The sequence below is a fragment of the Triturus cristatus genome, chromosome 10 (assembly GCF_964204655.1).
Source record: "Triturus cristatus chromosome 10, aTriCri1.1, whole genome shotgun sequence".
In the NCBI taxonomy this organism is placed as follows: Eukaryota; Metazoa; Chordata; class Amphibia; order Caudata; family Salamandridae; genus Triturus; species Triturus cristatus.
This window is the reverse complement of record NC_140593.1, coordinates 242,597,351-242,614,755: the sequence shown is the minus strand read 5'-3', so window position 1 is coordinate 242,614,755 and position 17,405 is coordinate 242,597,351.

Sequence of the window (17,405 nt, the reverse complement as noted above, 5' to 3'; positions counted from 1 at the left end):
TAATGGCAACATTTTGCAATGGGACACTAAATGCGCCAAAAAGGGGCCTTCAGGACGGCCATGCTACTTTTATCCATTTTACTCGTCATTTCGATTGTCTTTTTACTTGGAGATATTCCATTGTCAATGTTTGTAGAAATGTTTTTAGTGGTTCTCCTTTCTTTTTTATCATATACTCGAACTTGAAGATTTGCCATTTATGCACTTGCACTTTTTGGGGATGATTGTGGCACATCTACTGTTCTGTCTAATGAACTCAGTCTCCCAGTGTTGTACTGTATGCACTGCACTTTTATGGTAGTACATGACCGAACTAAAGTTCTAAATGAAATTAAATTAATTCACTAGGACCAAGTTCCAAGATGGCCCCAACTTTTAGCACAGGCCTCATAATCCAAGCTGGCCGCCATGGAGCCCATCTCCCACGACTCAGGCCAGTTCCCTCAGCACCCTCCATGCACTTATGACCCTCTCACCAACATGGCCCCTAGTTTGGACTGCGGCTTGGTAATCCAAGATGGCCGCCGAATAGCCCGTCTGCCTAAACACGGGTCAGTTTTTCATGCACCGATGCTTTACCAGCACTTAAGATCCTATCGACCCAGATGCTGTCACATCCCGGTACGGCCAGAAATGGGTAGGTCCCACACGGATGGGAGACACTCACCTCGAGTAAGTACTTCCTTCACCGGCCCCGGCTCCTGTTAGCGCCGGACTAATTTACAGGGCTGGGAAGTGTGTTGTAACCTGCCCTGCTCGCCCGAGAGACGGTTTGATGCGGGTAGGTTACGCACAGGGAAATTCGATCCGAGCAAAACAACCCAAGTAAGCAGCTTTTAGCCTGCTTCCCGGTCAAGGTAAGCTCTGGACCTTTAACTTGACTAGGAGGGCTTTGTAACTTGCCCTGCACACCCACGCCTGATGCCAGCACTGACTTTCCCGGCAGTTCCGACAGCTCGAATTTAGGGCCACACTGATGTGGGTGTAATGCTAATCCGATCCACCTCACGGCTATCGATTAATCCACTGCCAGAGGTCGCAACCAGCATGGACCTTAAGTCCTATAACCGGCTCACCACAGACACTAGCTGCTCTACCGGCGGGAACGGTTGATAGCTTCCTGCGATTCCACTGGGGACCGCAGCACGGGCCACTCTACCTGCACGTACCCCGGCGGTAACGGTTGACAGCCCCCAGCAATTCCACAGCGAACCGCACCAAGGGCCACTCTACCTGCACGTGCCACGGGGTGTCACATTTGTTTAACCCCCCCCCCTCCACTAGCAATTTATGGCTAAAACAGATTCACAGAGGGTATCAAATTTCGCTAGCTCCTCACTAGCCGCCATGGCCTACTCCATTTCTTCTTTTTGGTTACATCTAACCTATAATCTTTGGCTACATCATCCTGTTAATTCTACGTTACAGGTATCTCTCAATCGCTAATTTAGCGATTACCCTGGCCAGACACGGTTGGGGAAAATCAATTCCTCCAAAGAGGTGAGTTTGACTGTTGGGGAGAAATATATGGGACACATGCAGTGGTACACTGCTGTGGGGAAACACCAGCACTCTCCCTGGCAGGACAAACCACCATTACCAGATGTACCACCACGTGGCAATGCCACACAAAGATTAATTTCATGCATGGCTGTTTGGAATATGTTACTGCACACATATGGACTATATTTCCTTGTTTTAATCTACACCAAAGATGTTTTTATTTTTGCCCAATGCAAATGATCCCTCTTCGCCTTCCCCCTCCCTCCACAGCCCCATGGTTTCTTTAACTTTGAGACTGAGGCGACTTAATCAATATATGTTTGTTTTGTTCCCTCCAGGTGCCTTTTCCCGGAAGATATACAATTTACCCTCTTTCTTTCACCACTTAACAAGACTATGATTCAAGTCTAGACTTTAGGGGACATGACTTTCTATTTGAGTTTCACTTAGTCCAAGCCATCCCTTATGAGTAGAAGATGATATTTAGGTCCTGATGAAATGCCTAGATCTGTTTGAATTGTATAGGGCATGAAACATGTCGACCCCCTGCACACCTTAACATTCCTGTGAACTGAAGTGGATATAATTCCCCCTCTCAAGTCTATGACTTACCAGTCAGTGAACACTAGGTACTGCCCTCGGGTCAGAAGGGAAACTACAGACTGTCACACAGGCTGGAGACAAAACATTTAATCTAATCGCGAGCACAAACAACGCAGCACATGTGCACAGCAGAAATGTAAAACATCCTGAGCAGCAGTAAATCCTCCCGAGCCCCTCGCAATACCAATGAGCGACATGTACAAAATTAAGGGAGGACACGACATCTACACTCTCTTGTCTTTGACATATTAGCCTTATTAGCCTATTTTGCGCCATCAATAATAATAATGTAGGCCCCATTATAGGGTACATATCACTGGAGCCAATGTTGGAAGTTGGAGGAGCCAGTGGAGGATGTCGGTAGAGCTAGGGAAGTAGGTGTGGGCCTCCTAAGAAACAATTTGGGTACCGGTGCTTATTGTTTTACAAATTAAGTGCTGCAATTAAATGCTACCAGTGGGACAGCAGCAATTATTGTGCTGTCCACTTAAGTAGCAAAACATGCCTCAGGTCTGACACTGCAGCCTGTGTGTGCCGTTTTTAAACTGCCATGTCAAACTAGCAAAATAAAACTCATTGCCAGGCCCAAACCTTCCATTTTAATGCACATAGGCCACCCTTTAGGTAGGCCTTGAAGAGCCCATAGGGTAGAGTGCAATGTACTTAACAAGCATTTGCAATGCAATAGGTCTCACATTTGTGAAACTTACAGCTATTGGCGTAGTGAATAAAAATGTTTTTTATTTATGTGGTTTTGTTTGCAGTGGAGTGCTTGACAGGTTTTTGTTATATAGCTTTTTTACTAGATAAAATGTGTCAGAGTGAGTTGAGTATAATTTAATTTATTAACAATGTATTAACTGTATTATAACAGAGCCGGCCTGTGCGCCGTGAAGGATGCTAAGGTGTTTGTTAGCGACTCAACTTAAATTTTTATGAGCGATGTGGAAGGGGGGCACAAAGTCACGAGCATTGTTTAACAAAATAATGCTTTTTTGTTCTAGGTAAGTGAGCAGCTAAGCAGGTGGTGCTAATGGTTGCTATATGAGCTAATTATGGTTAAAAATGTACAGTTCAGTCTGACCCCTGGGGTTAAATGTAGTGCTCAGTCATTTGAGACACTGAATTGTTGACTACAGGGCTGTGGCGCTTGATAAATGACATTGAGATTGTTGCTATAGCTTCTGTGTATATATTGGATTCAGATGAAGTTATGTTATTTAGTAAACGATGTCTTACTTAAAGTGTGGTGTTTCCACTTTCACATTATATGTGATTGATGATAACATTACAAGGGACATCTGTTCACTCCCTTGTCAAAACAAAATAATAAGTGATGACATGAATGGAAAGCAACCGAGTTTGGGTTTCAAGTTATGGACAGTGGCAAATGTGTCAACCAAAAATAAACTGATGGATAGCAAAACCTCACCTGCGAATCCTTATGATGAGTAAACTTCGCTAATCATTGTTAACAATTGGAATTTAATGAGCAGCAAGAGGTCCAAAAAGATTTATGTAGATAAAAATTTAACGCCAAGTGGGTGAGTCATACAAGTCAAAATACTGCAGGCTATTACAAATGGTATGAGTGCAACAGCAGGGACCTGTGCGAACCCTAAAGTTCACGAGTAAATCGAGACAAGTGCTTAGAATATATTTCCTGGAAGATTGATTAAAAACCAATAAAGAACAACATGGACACATGGCGATGTGGCTGATCAGAAGTGCACATAGTAGTGGAAATATGGGATTCTTATAAGAGTACAATACGTGCAGGAACAAGAAGCAGCGTAGACACAAATTGTAGCGTAAAATGAGTGAAGGACCCCAACCCCACCGTGACACAGATACAGTGTGACCTTCTGTTGGCAGAGATGTCTGCCCGCAAATAATGTTAAGAGCACAGAGAAATGAGAACTAGGGCTGTGCGTCTTACCTGCCGCCGTGGAATTCGCGTTGTAGCGGGTGAGTGCAGTGGCATGAGGAGAGCTGGCAGCCAAAGTGACTAACACCAAATAACAGTGCCCTGCTGCCACCTTCCTCACTGGTGCTGAGACAACAGTGGGAAAGGCTCTTCTGGTGCCAGAAACTTTTCAGACAATGCTTCCGATATCCTGTTGCCTGGTCGGTATTTTAAACTGGGCCACCTACAGCAAAGGCTCAATGCAGATTCCTTTGGCGCAAGAGTCGCAGATCCGGTCGGCGATGTAAACAGAAGAAAGATGACAGAAAATAGGCTCTGTGCTAGTATTTATATCTGTTAACTAGCCTGTTGGTAAAGCTGGGCGATTGGCTAATGCATACGATTCCAAAACAAACTCTTTTGGCGCCCTTTTGTGTGTAATTCGACACACTGTTTCTTCTTTGTAGATGCAGTGCTCTGTGAGGCTGAATATAGAAGAAGCGACTGCCATTGTTGTAGCAGACACGCCTTGGTACTGTGCTGCTTTCAAAATCACATTAATATTGATAAAACTGAGTTGGGCAAACTGCACACAAGAGAAGGCATGCAGCCGCCATTGTTAAACATGAAGCGCATCGCACTGCTTTAAAAAAACATATGCAGTATTGCATTTATCTGTTCATTGTTTAATAAAACTCTTTTGAACTTAAAAAAAAAACATATGCAGGTGCTATGTACACGCCGGATGTGGAGAGGGGAGGAAGCTTCTTTAAAATGTAAAGTTCAGCGTCCATGATCGGGCACCGAGCTGAGCCAGGAAAACACGTGGACTCAACAGCAGCTAGGAGAAAGTCATTAAGAAAATAGTGCTTACAATCTGTAAATAAAATATACTGAGTAGCAACACATGTAACAGGGGCTGTCCTCAAAAGGAGGTACTAAAGAGGGACTTTTACGCCTATTCATGAATCAAAAGCCAATATTTACAAATGACAGTTAGAGAAGACAATTGGAAAGATGGTGGAAAAAGAGCAAAACTTAAAGTTCATACCTGAATACACCATGTCTAGAAAAGACAGCGCAAGCACTGCCTAGGGCGAGACCTAAAAAGTGGGACATGTACTGGTAGTTAAAAACTCCTAAATTTGTTTTGCACTGCTGCAAGGCCTACCGCTCCCATAGGGTAACATTGGAGTTATGTTATCACATTTAATAAGCTGTAATTTCCAAAAGGGAGGAGGTAACCTGTTCATGTTTGGTGTCTTTAGAATTGTAATGAACAACCGTAACTTATGGCGAAGTCGGATTTTAAATTACAATTTTGAAAATGGCACTTTTGGAAATTTAGAAAAACAAAAGTACAGCTGTGTTGCACTCAAATTACACAAAATAAACTCAGTATTCAGTAGAAACAAACTAAACTCATTTACAGTGTGCACCCTCTGAGGTGGTTCCCAACCACCTATTCAAAATTGGAGAGGAAAACTAGGACGAAAGTCTTAGACATAAAGTGCACTCTTTGAGTGTGTGTAGACATAAAGTGCACTCTTTGAGTGTGTGTAGTAGTGCACTTTCTGTCTAAGACTTTCATAATAGTTTTCCTCTTCACTTTTAGAAATGTGGCATTTTCCTGCCTTAGCCATTTAGTGCATGCAGCCTGTCTCTGGGTCTCATGATTGGTTGTAGTTCACAGTTGAGTTTTGTGTATTTCTCCTAGACAGTCACACACAATAGAGAGCTTAGGTGTGCCTAGAATGGGCCATCACTGGCAGGATGGGATGGAGGAGCAGTGAACAGTCCTACTGACACTTTAATAGGCTGTGTCTTGCCTCCACACAAAGGGCTGTATACCCTCTGTAGTTAGTCTGGAGCCAGGACAGGTAAGGCAGGATGTCTGGGAACTTCAAAGGAAATTCTAGAGGCTTCTCATACTTTCTAGAGGAGGACACCAGTTATAAATATTGGACCACAGACACCAACCATTCAGTACACTTCTGGACCTGTGGACACTATGCCAGAAAGAAGTACGACTGTGCTGCTGAAAGGACTGTCACTGTGCTAGACTTTCTGGCCTGAAGGACTCTTTCTCTGAAGGACTACTGCTCTGTTGTGCGTACCTGCTGCCCTCTTACCTGGGTAAGAAACTCTGAAGTGTTTAAACAGAGAAACACCCTTTGTCAGCAACCAAGGGAGTAGAGTACTATCAGTACAACAAACAAATTATCCCTTGATTCACTCAATCAACAAGAACCCCCTATCAATAGTGGAATTCTTAATTCATATCAAATACATAGATAAACTCAAAAAAGATCTTACTCAAAATCCCTGAAACACTCAAACAATGATACTACTATAACATGCAGTGCAAACAAGTCAATTTATTTCTTTAGTACATGTTGAATATCATTAAAACACAAATATTATAAAAACACCTATCGTAAAACACAATGCATCATTTCAGCATAATTAATCACAATACAATTCATCAAATAAGGACATAACATAACATCTTATGAATCTTTTACCACAGAGAACCCTAAATAATAAGGAGGACGAACAATGATAGACAGTATGTTTTGTCTTTTAACTCAACAATTCCCTGGGAATAATTTTTGCAAGATTAGCCTGGATACATATACTCTATTTTGTATCTACAGGTCCAACTTGTCCTCGGGATAATGTATAGAAATGCGTTGATGCGTTTCGATGGATATCTGGTTATTCCATCTTTATCAAGACAGTCATTATGTTCACTTTTCTTTGTGGTACATTTGATTGTTATACCCTGAATGAAAGGGAGTTGACATTTGCACGTATTCTTGTACTTCTTTTGCAGACTCGAAGAATGGTCTATTTACTGGACCCCCTTCTTAAACAGACTTGAATAATCCCCGTTTCCCAACTGCCATATATTCTTGAATGGTTCAATCCGGAACCCCAGATTTCTAATTTTGTGTCCAAGGGGTACGCATATGAGGTCCAAGGTAGAGGGGCTTTTAGTACATACACCTCCTCACCTGCCGATGCGCTTACGTCGCGCTCTTATTAGCTCAGGGATTCCCCGTCCTGCTTCGTCCTTTTGGAAAATGTGAATCCCGAGGACAAGTTGGACCTGTAGATACAAAATAGAGTATATGTATCCAGGCTAATCCTGCTAAAATTATTCCCAGGGAATTGTTGAGTTAAAAGACAAAGCATACTGTCTATCATTGTTCGTCCTCTCTATTTTTTAGGGTTCTCTGTGGTAAAAGTGTCATAAGATGTTATGTTATGTTATGTCCTGATTTGATGAATTGTATTGTTTTTAATTATGCTGAAATGATGCATTGTGTTTTATTATAGGTGTTTTTATAATATTTTTTGACTTGTTTGCACTGCATGTTATAGTAGTATCATTGTTTGAGTGTTTCAGGGGTTTTGAGATCTTTTTTGAGATTATATATGTGTTTTATATGAATTAAGAATTCCACTATTGATAGGGGGGTTCTTGATTGAGTGAATCAAGGGATAATTTGTTTGTTGTAAGAAACTCTGAACCCAGGACCCCAGAATTACTCCAAGGGTTAGTTGACTGGTCTCCTGATCAGAAGCCTCAGGGACAAAACAGGCTTACAACAGCCTTAAACCCAGCACCTGGACTCTGCCATCTGTGAGTCCTGCTCTCCCAAGTGGTCCCACCCCAGCCCTGGACCCTTAGAGGTGGGCCTCAGGGTGCTACTGCAGGCCCAGCTGTGGTCCCCATTGTAACCAGGATAAAATCCCACAACGCCTCGTCGCACAGCTGCCAGCCTCAACGGAATCCGCGCCAAGTGACTGAAAGCGGCGCAAAGCCCTGCCAAGCTTCGCTGCACAGCTCACGGAAACCAACGCAATGCCAAGACCCGCAAGAATTTTGACGCTATTTTCATATCTCCAGTTTAACATATTGAATTTTTGTTGTTTTGGTCCTGTTTATTACATTTTACCTAACTTGATAGGGTAGCCTTTCTGAGTGTTGTTTTCACGTTATTACCATTTTGAAGTGTTGCATGAATGCTTTACATGTTGCCTCTAATTTGAGCCTAACTGCTCTGTGCCGCTACCAGAGGGTTGCAAAAACAACAATTGATGGACAGAATGCAGAACAATGTCATACATTCACCCCAGTACAGAGATCTGGGCCTAAATCCATCGTTTTTTTGCTCACCATGCCATTCCAGTTTGAACCCAGCCATATGCAAATCAGTCTTGACCCTGTGCCCCATGGGAACATTCCAGCCCGAACTGCCAAGCCAGGTCCTCCCTGGACTGGAAACAAGCATCCTAGGACCGGTTTCGGGCTTTCAGCCCTCGTCAGCCAGGATAGCTTGATTCCAGTGGCATGGAGAGCAAGGGACTCACGTCTGAGCATACCCTTCCCACTCGGGGTGACAAATGCAAAAACAACAATTGATGGACAGAATGCAGAACAATGTCATACATTCACCCCAGTACAGAGATCTGGGCCTAAATCCATCGTTTTTTTGCTCACCATGCCATTCCAGTTTGAACCCAGCCATATGCAAATCAGTCTTGACCCTGTGCCCCATGGGAACAGTCCAGCCCGAACTGCCAAGCCAGGTCCTCCCTGGACTGGAAACAAGCATCCTAGGACCGGTTTCGGGCTTTCAGCCCTCGTCAGCCAGGATAGCTTGATTCCAGTGGCATGGAGAGCAAGGGACTCACGTCTGAGCATACCCTTCCCACTCGGGGTGACAAATGCAAAAACAACAATTGATGGACATGTGACTGGGGGAGAATGTCTGCATTGTCAGCATTCCGTCCATCATTTGTTTGTTGTAACGCTTTTCGCCCTAAGTGGGATGGGTATTCCCAGACGTGGGACCCATGCTCACTACGCCACTGGAGTCAAGCTATCCTGGCTGATGACGGCTGATAGCCAGAAACCGGTCCTAGGATGCTTGATTCCGGTCCAGGGAAGACATGGCTTGGCAGTTCGGACTGGACTGTTCCCATGAGGCACAGGGTCAAGACTGATTTGCATATGGCCATGTCTAAACTGGGGTGGTGTAGTGGGCAAAAGAACGATGGATTTAACCCAGATCTCTTGACTGGGGGAGAATGTCTGCATTGTCAGCATTCCGTCCATCAATTGTTTGTTGTAACGCTTTTCGCCCTAAGTGGGATGGGTATTCCCAGACGTGGGACCCGTGCTCACTACGCCACTGGAGTCAAGCTATCCTGGCTGATGACGGCTGATAGCCAGAAACCGGTCCTAGGATGCTTGATTCCGGTCCAGGGAAGACACGGCTTGGCAGTTCGGACTGGACTGTTCCCATGAGGCACAGGGTCAAGACTGATTTGCATATGGCCATGTCTAAACTGGGGTGGTGTAGTGGGCAAAAGAACGATGGATTTAACCCAGATCTCTTGACTGGGGGAGAATGTCTGCATTGTCAGCATTCCCTCCATCAATTGTTTGTTGTAACGCTACCAGAGGGTTGAGCACAGGCAAAATTAGGGTTGGCTTGTGCCTCACCCTGACTTCAAGGACTGTGGTTCCTGGACCAGGGCCCCATCCTAGTCAACCAACAACCCATTTTCTTACACTCTACATGGGTAATACATGACAGCCATAGCCGTTGGCACCAAGGTAATGCTGTTAGTAATATTTCATTATTTTTCAATCAAGTATTAGCTTTAACTATATTTTGAAAACTTGTTTTTCTTCAAGCACCAGTTTTAGAGTTCTGAAAATGCACCATTTTTCACCTCTAAATCAGGTTTTTCAATTTTGGGATACATATATAAATTTAATACAAAATCTTCCAATTTAGTAGGCTTTGTTGCACACAGGAGAGCTACTTCTGGGAAGCTGGAGAGCTACCAATTGTTCACTACCGAAGCACGGACATCAGTGGCGGCTGGCAGGGAACGGAGGTGGTGAAGGAGCGGCTTGAACAAAAAAGAAAAAAAAAACTAACTTTCCCCGCCACGTCCCATCGTTGTTGCTTCTTTTCCTGGTAGTCTCAGAACCAGGGCTCCCCTAAGCTAATCACAAGGCTGTAATGCAGCATTGTGATTGGTGTGAGCGCCGTGGTTCGGCGCTCAGACAGGGAATGGGAGCCTGAGCATGTTCCTCACCAGGCTGTGTGTTACAGCCTGGTGAGGAAGATGCAAAGTGCACATGAATCATGTGTGCACACCACTCCTCCCCCTGTGCCACCAGCCCCGCCCCACACTAACTCTTCCCTGTAGCAAAGAAAAATAAAATGATAATAACGAGGTTATTATTCTTTTTTTTCCTGCTCTGAGAGCAGTGAGGTGACGCTCCTCCACCTTATCAGAAGAGCCGCCCTGCCACTCGCTAAAGAAACCTGTTCTAGACGGATGCCGCAGAAATAGCAAAATGTATCTCAGCTGTTCCCCTTTGCATCACAGCCCACACTACATGTAAATCTCAAAAACAGTCTGTCCTTTAGCCGCAAATAAATATTTGCTTTCCAAAAGGCGGGCGCGGCTACACAAGGCAAGCGGGAGGTGTGTGGGCGTCGCACTTCTTCAGCCGTGAGCACGGCACGCTGAACGCGCCAAACTCAAGACAATGGGGAGCCTTCCAGTAACTGGGCCGCAGCGAGAAAAACAGATTAAGTTACCCGCCCGCTGTAATCCTCTCTGCGGTGTACTGCAAACGCAGACACCAGGGCCTGTTTACCCTTAAAGGCAAAACAACAGAGTAACAGAGAACGGGCAATGTCCAATGCTAATCGTTTCTCGGTGTGCTTCTCCTGGGTGAAACTCAGCTGGCCCCACACGCCAGCGCGCGCACCTGCCTCCCCACATCCAACTGTGTCCAAAGACCAAACACCGATGAAAAACACGCGGATCTGATTTCGTGTTTTAAAAAAAATGCAAGGTTGGCAGTACAAATTTAAATAATATTTTTAGCATGGAGCAATAGCAACAACCGAGAACTGGAAACAGGCTTTTGTCAATAAACAGGGAACAAAAAAACTCAAGGGTTAGCCGCTGCAAAGATAGTGTGGTAGAATCCCCTTGGAGAAGACGGAACCTACTTAAACGCAAAGTTCAAATCTTATACTTGACGCCACCTGCTGGCAAAGAAAGGAATACACGCATGAAGAAGGCAGGCGAAACCATTGACGAACCAGTGAAACGCGTATCATAGATACCATCAGCAGCAGCAATGGCACAAAAGAATGTTTGCAACAGCTTCATTAAACAATTTGTGCCCAAGCAAACAAAGGCGGGCCCAGTAAGGCAATGTCAAATGTTCTTAAAACTTCTCGGGTAAAACAAAGAATCCAGGCATTTCAAGGGAGAATTTTCTAGGCGCTATCTTCTTTCTTAGAATTACCCTGTGTGTGAAACAGAAAAAATATTGTAATTCAAAGTAATCGAAACAATTAAGGGACTTCAGACGGCATCCGAGAAATGTTGACAAAAATTGATGTCTGTTTTCACCTTTTAGTTTGTCTCATCCTAGCCTGCTGGGATTTTTAACCACGAAATTAGAACAAGGGCATTAGAGCGCTTAAATGAGCACCCGATTGATTATATTGCACAAGGTCAGATTTTTTTGTTTCAGGTGCAGCAATATTAAGTAATTTGTCCAGAATCACAGGATGTAGAGCACACCAAGACTCGAACCTGGTTCCCCAGTTCCAAATTGAGCAGCTCTGGCCATTATGCAGGCCCCGAGTCGGGGGTATATGCGGGTGGACAGCATCCACCCACTATTTTCACATGGTGAACGCCGTCCACCCTGCCAAGAAGTTGGGCCCCAGTGAATATTGTGCTGAACTAGTCCACGTGTAGTTTCCAAACACCGGACACTTTCAGCAGCTCCTGCAAGTTGTCTGCTTTCCATGGGCAACAAGCAACAACCTGCAGGTGGGGCTCCTGCTGGGCCCATAACAAAGGGCAAATTTGAGGGGTCATCTGGCCTCCTTTTGTTCGAGTCTCATGGCTGGCAGCAGTCAGGAGCCTCACACCTAGAAGCAAATGCAGCAGAGGGGAAACAAAGACTCACACCTTGTTAGCACTTCACACATACTTAAGAGAGGCAGCTTTTCACTTTTTCCAGGCTCTGTTTACTAGATGTGCATGCTCTATAAGAATGTCAGATGTGTTAGACTCTCCCAGTATTTACACAAAATAAATGTAATTTATATAGCGCTTACTACCCCTGAGGAGGCATTGAAATAATTTAAGTACCACTATTTTTTCTTGTATAGCGCTACTCATCACAAAGCAGACTGTCAGAGCACTTTACATCACACATACATATTATTTGGGGCTTGTGATGCCACATCCTATGATGTAAAATTCTGTGATGCCACATGTAATGCCATGCGCCGTGATGTCACACGCCGTGATGTCACTTGCATACTGCCTAACTAGGTTAGTCCCCCCACTTCTTTTTTTAGGACTTGTGCCCTGCCATTATGCCATAATTCTTCCGCAATTGCCGCCATCTCATGTGTGGCACATCATCTGGTCCCTGCTTTTTAGTGAAATACACTTTGTAAGCTGGGATTTTTCAGCTAACTTTACAAAGTTAAATATGAAACTTTAATTCCCAAAATGCTATGCATTTTTGGCTAAAATACAAGGACTGGTCGAAGAGGTCTCACTGGAATTGGGTCCACAAGGGAATGCTGACAAACAGTTCAAACATTACTTCTATGTTCAGTTATCCCTTTTGAAAGTGTAGTTCAAGCATGATTGCCAACATGTTATTGGCAGAACTGTCACACTAAAAGTGTCAAGAGTGTAATCCTTTATCAGATACGAGTTTCTGGGGTTATTCGGGGCCCCCTTTGACACCTACGCCCAGCCTTAACATGACTGACACGAGTTACTGATTTGGCATTACAGAATGGCTCCCCTCCACTCTTTTCTGTTCATAAAACCACTGTTCTGTGTTTTTTGGCATGTTTTTCTATGCTCCCCATTCACATATTAAAAGCTTCTCTGGCACCCCTCTTGAAATCAATTCAGGCCCCCCAGGAGGGACTGCGCCCTAGTCAGAAGTCCTCTGCAGTATAGTATACACCATCGTGGTGCATGCAATTAACATCACAAACCTAAGGGCCTAATTATGATGCCGGTTGAACGACTGTCTGACCAAAATCATAGAGGAGTGGAACTGTCCAACCATAGGTCGACAGTTTCATCCGCTGTATTTGGATGTGGCCGCCTTAAGGGCAGTCGAAAACATCCATTTCACTATTGTAGCTTGTGAGACGGGTGGAAAAGTCCAGCAGCACAAGCTACAATGGAGAAGTGTGGCTCAATGGTGAGAGCGGCAGACCCTGATGCAGAGGTCTGGCCCGGGACCAGGGTTCAAGTCCCGCCTCGGCGGGTCTTGGTGGGTCTTGGGCTCATAATTCCTCGACCTGATTTCTCGCCTCGGTGCCTATTCTAATCATGGGTCCCATGCTGCAACTCTGGGCAATAGCTTGCTTAATCTCCACAACAGCCCCCAACAGCGCTGGGATGCCTGGCTTCACCCTGGGGATGCCCAGGAGTGGATATTTCACAGGGAAAAGCCAGGAAGGGTTCCCTAGCGGTATGAGTACAGTGCCGGGAAACCCCGAAATGGGGTAGCTGTGCGCTATATAAGTACAAACACTCACACAATTGTGAAATGGATGTTTTTAACATCCCTGCACCATGTGGCAGGCACCTTGAGATGCATTCCACACAGTGCAGGGATGTTTAGGGGGCACCATAGGTGCCCCCATTGCGGAGGGCCAGGGAGCAAGGGGGCCCTGCTAGGAGCCCCCAAAAACACTTTTCGACAGCCTTTCCATATCAGAAAGGCCAACATGAAAGGGCTGTTGGAAACTGTCATCATAATCCCAACTGATACGAGCCTGGCTCTGCCATAATTAGGAGATTATGGTGTGTTCCGACACACCGAAGGGCTCCTTGAGCTTGTCGGAAGTGCCACGGATGGTTCCTCCACTGATGCCTACGCATGCTGCACCATAATGTGGCAGGCGGACTGCTTGGGCGGACCACAACTGACCGATGGTCGGTTGCGGCCTGCCCGATATCGTAACCGGGTCCATAGTGCTTTCTGTATGTACTGTGTAGTAATTGCCTTTTGTGTAACATATGAAAGCCAAGTGTGAGACCCTGAAGCGCTCCACAGTCATTGTCGTAAGTGGTTGGCAGCATATATGGTTGCTACGTGAGATGGATTGGGTGGCCTGCAAAAAGGACTTGCTGCGCACTCTGGCCTTGTCTCTCCAAACTTCATGCTGGGTGTAGACATGCTTAGATTGCAGAGTATAAAGTTGACAGAATAGTGCTTCATTAAATTGTACCCCAAATGGATCAGTCCTGGCAGATTAGAAATTTCTCTTAGATCCACTTCATACTCTGTTTCACACAATTCTCATCCATCTTAGATCTTCCTCTTGTAAAGAGCAAGTCGTGGATGAAGTGGCATGCCATGGTTCAGTTCTTGAGGCTGTGAACTGAAATTTTTTCCCTATTACTGAATCCACTAGTACCCGCAAATCATATAAGTAGCAAATCCGCAGAGAGCAAAGTATGATGTCTAATGTTGACACCAACAATCAAATAACACCACAGGGAAGATATCAACAAATGATAAATGCACCCAAAGCTTTTGTGTCCAACAGGCAGGGGCGGCTCCTCGAGGGAGTGCTGCGGGGCGGTGAGGCAGGGCGGGGGCAATAAAAGGTGGGGGTTAGTAAACTCCGGCATACGGCCGAACGGAGGTAAGTAACTAAATAAATGATTGACACAAATTACATTGCGCCCGCTGCATTGCATCGCTGCAATACAGCGTGCGCAATGTAATTTGTTTTATTTATTTACTTACTTACTTACCTCCGTTCGGCCGTATGCCGGAGATACTATCCCCTACCCTGCCCCTCTCCCACCCCGACCACCGCCCCGCAGCACTCCCTCGAGGAGCCACCACTGCCAACAGGGAACATACATTACATTGAAAGGCACCAAGAGATTCAGTTCATATGGATTTACTGAACTAGCTGCATTGGTTGCATTAGCATACAACATGGTAACTTACTTTATTGTTAGTGCATATGCCACCCCGGGTCTGGAAAAGAGTAATGAGGGTGGCCTATGTACTAATGAACTAACCAAAATGGTACTTCTAAGCTATGCACAAAAAGGTTATTAAAAAATTCCAAACATTAGGCAATGTAATATTTTAAAAGGGCACTCCTCAAAGAGGACTTAATATTGCTTTACGCAAGGGATACATATGATGTGCTGTACGGTACTTATTCATATTCAAAAGGCATATCACCAATCAGGTTCTTGCACTCAGGGGCAGAATGGAAAGAAAGGCAAGTCAACCAAGAACATGATGTCAAGAACAGGCTCGTTTCCATTCCTAAGTATCATTAATGCTAACAGGACAATATGTAAAAGGATTTAAAGTTTAGTCCCACACATTCCCAGGTTATCTCACCTTACATCAGAAGACATAACGAGAGTCCCCCGCTTGTCCCACAAGAATCACAGTCTGGAGGAGAGACGTCTTTTGTCACTTGGAGCCACCCTCCCCCCCGCCCCCAAACGGTTAATTAGTCCTCAGATATCAACCAACATGTTCTGACTGGGACGTCAGAGTCCAGTGGGAGGAGAGAGAGAACTATCCAACAGCCCTACTCTTGATCTCAAAGTTATAAGAGTAACTGCGTAATACAGAACATCGAACAGTGGTAAGGGGGTCATGAGGACACTCCTAATCATACACAACTTCAATTCACCCCTTCACATGCACCTACATAAACATACCAAGAGGCATCGCAAAATGGACTAAACAGATCCATCCTGTTCTTCCAAGAAGTATGCCTAGCCCTCCCTGGCATTTGTCACCTGAGAGCCGCTCCAGGGCTTTTCATCTTTGGCCGATCTCCTGGAGTGTTACCCATCTTACCAAGGCATTTCTCATTCCTGCAGTCAAGACAAACAGATTCCGCCAACCGCCAGGCAGCCTCAGCATATACATTTCAACCAGCCCGGATACTAACACCTTCACTCTATCTCAGTCTAAATAATCCACACAGGCAGTCAATCTTATCCGCTGCCACCTTCCGTCATCAAACTATCTCTTTAATGATAGTAAACATCTATATGAATTGGGTATGATGGTGAACCTAAAATGAAAGCCTCATTGCTTTGCTAGGAATTTGAGGATCTACTGCTTCAATATCCAGGACACGATGTAATAGCAACAGGGGATTTTAATATACATGATTTAGATAAAACTCCATTCCGTGACCCCTTGGACAATGAGGCACGGGTATTTGTGGACCATGATGATGGTGCCTATTAATACTATTTGCGCATTTGGATTGCAACCACTCTCTGGTCACCACTTATCGGATCAAACCATGACACATACATCAGCGGCAGGTGGAAGAACTACCACTATTGACTGTACCTTTGTAAGCTACATGATGTACTGATCCCGTGCACTTTTCCACGTAACTCCCAGTAAAGTAAGCAATCTCTACCCCAGGAGCGCTTTTTATGACCTCGGTGTTAAAAGAGCTGAACAAATTGCATCAGCAGGCCACTCAGGACTAAGAGGCAAACTGAAAAGACTGACGCGGAGTCCGATAGGTACTGACTTCTTAAAGAAATGTGAGAATCAAAGCACAACTAAGGATCTATTAGTGGAATTTGAAAATCTCATTTAATGCATCGATGTCTGGACACAAGAACTCAAGACAAGTACTCAATTCTTTACGTGATTATTGGCGAGTTCAAAAACAAGAGCTTCCTCAACCCAACGTTGAAGGCACAAATCCTAGCTACAGTAAAAACGTCAAGATAAGAACCTTTCTCCCTCAAAACAAACAACCAGAAAGCTGGACTTACCTAATTGTAAACCACCTATGCCTGTGACCTGAAAAAACACGATCAACAATGGTAAAATCGTTATAAATCGATATGACAAAGGGCCCAATGTAAGTTCTGGGAGTTTAATAACAGAATGTACACAACCAAGACCCAACAAACAGACAAAATCCATCAACAAAGTACAGTGCTCACAGGAAGCTAAGAGGGGCATCACTCATTTACAGCAAATGCTCAAGTTCTCTCACCGGTGTTAAGGCCATTACGATAATCTAGATCAAGCGCGTATTAAGGCCATGTAGGTCGAATAGAGCTCCAGGACCAAACGGGGTCCCTGACTCAGTATATAAGTTGGATGTTGACAACTGGGCAAAAAAGATGAAATCCCCCTCTTCACCACATCATTCCAACTTGCACAAGTGCCTGTATCATAGAAAGGCGCCATCTTGTTTACAAAAAGGGCGATAGGGCAACCCTTGGTAATTTTCGTCTCATAGCCCTTATAGACAAAGAGGTG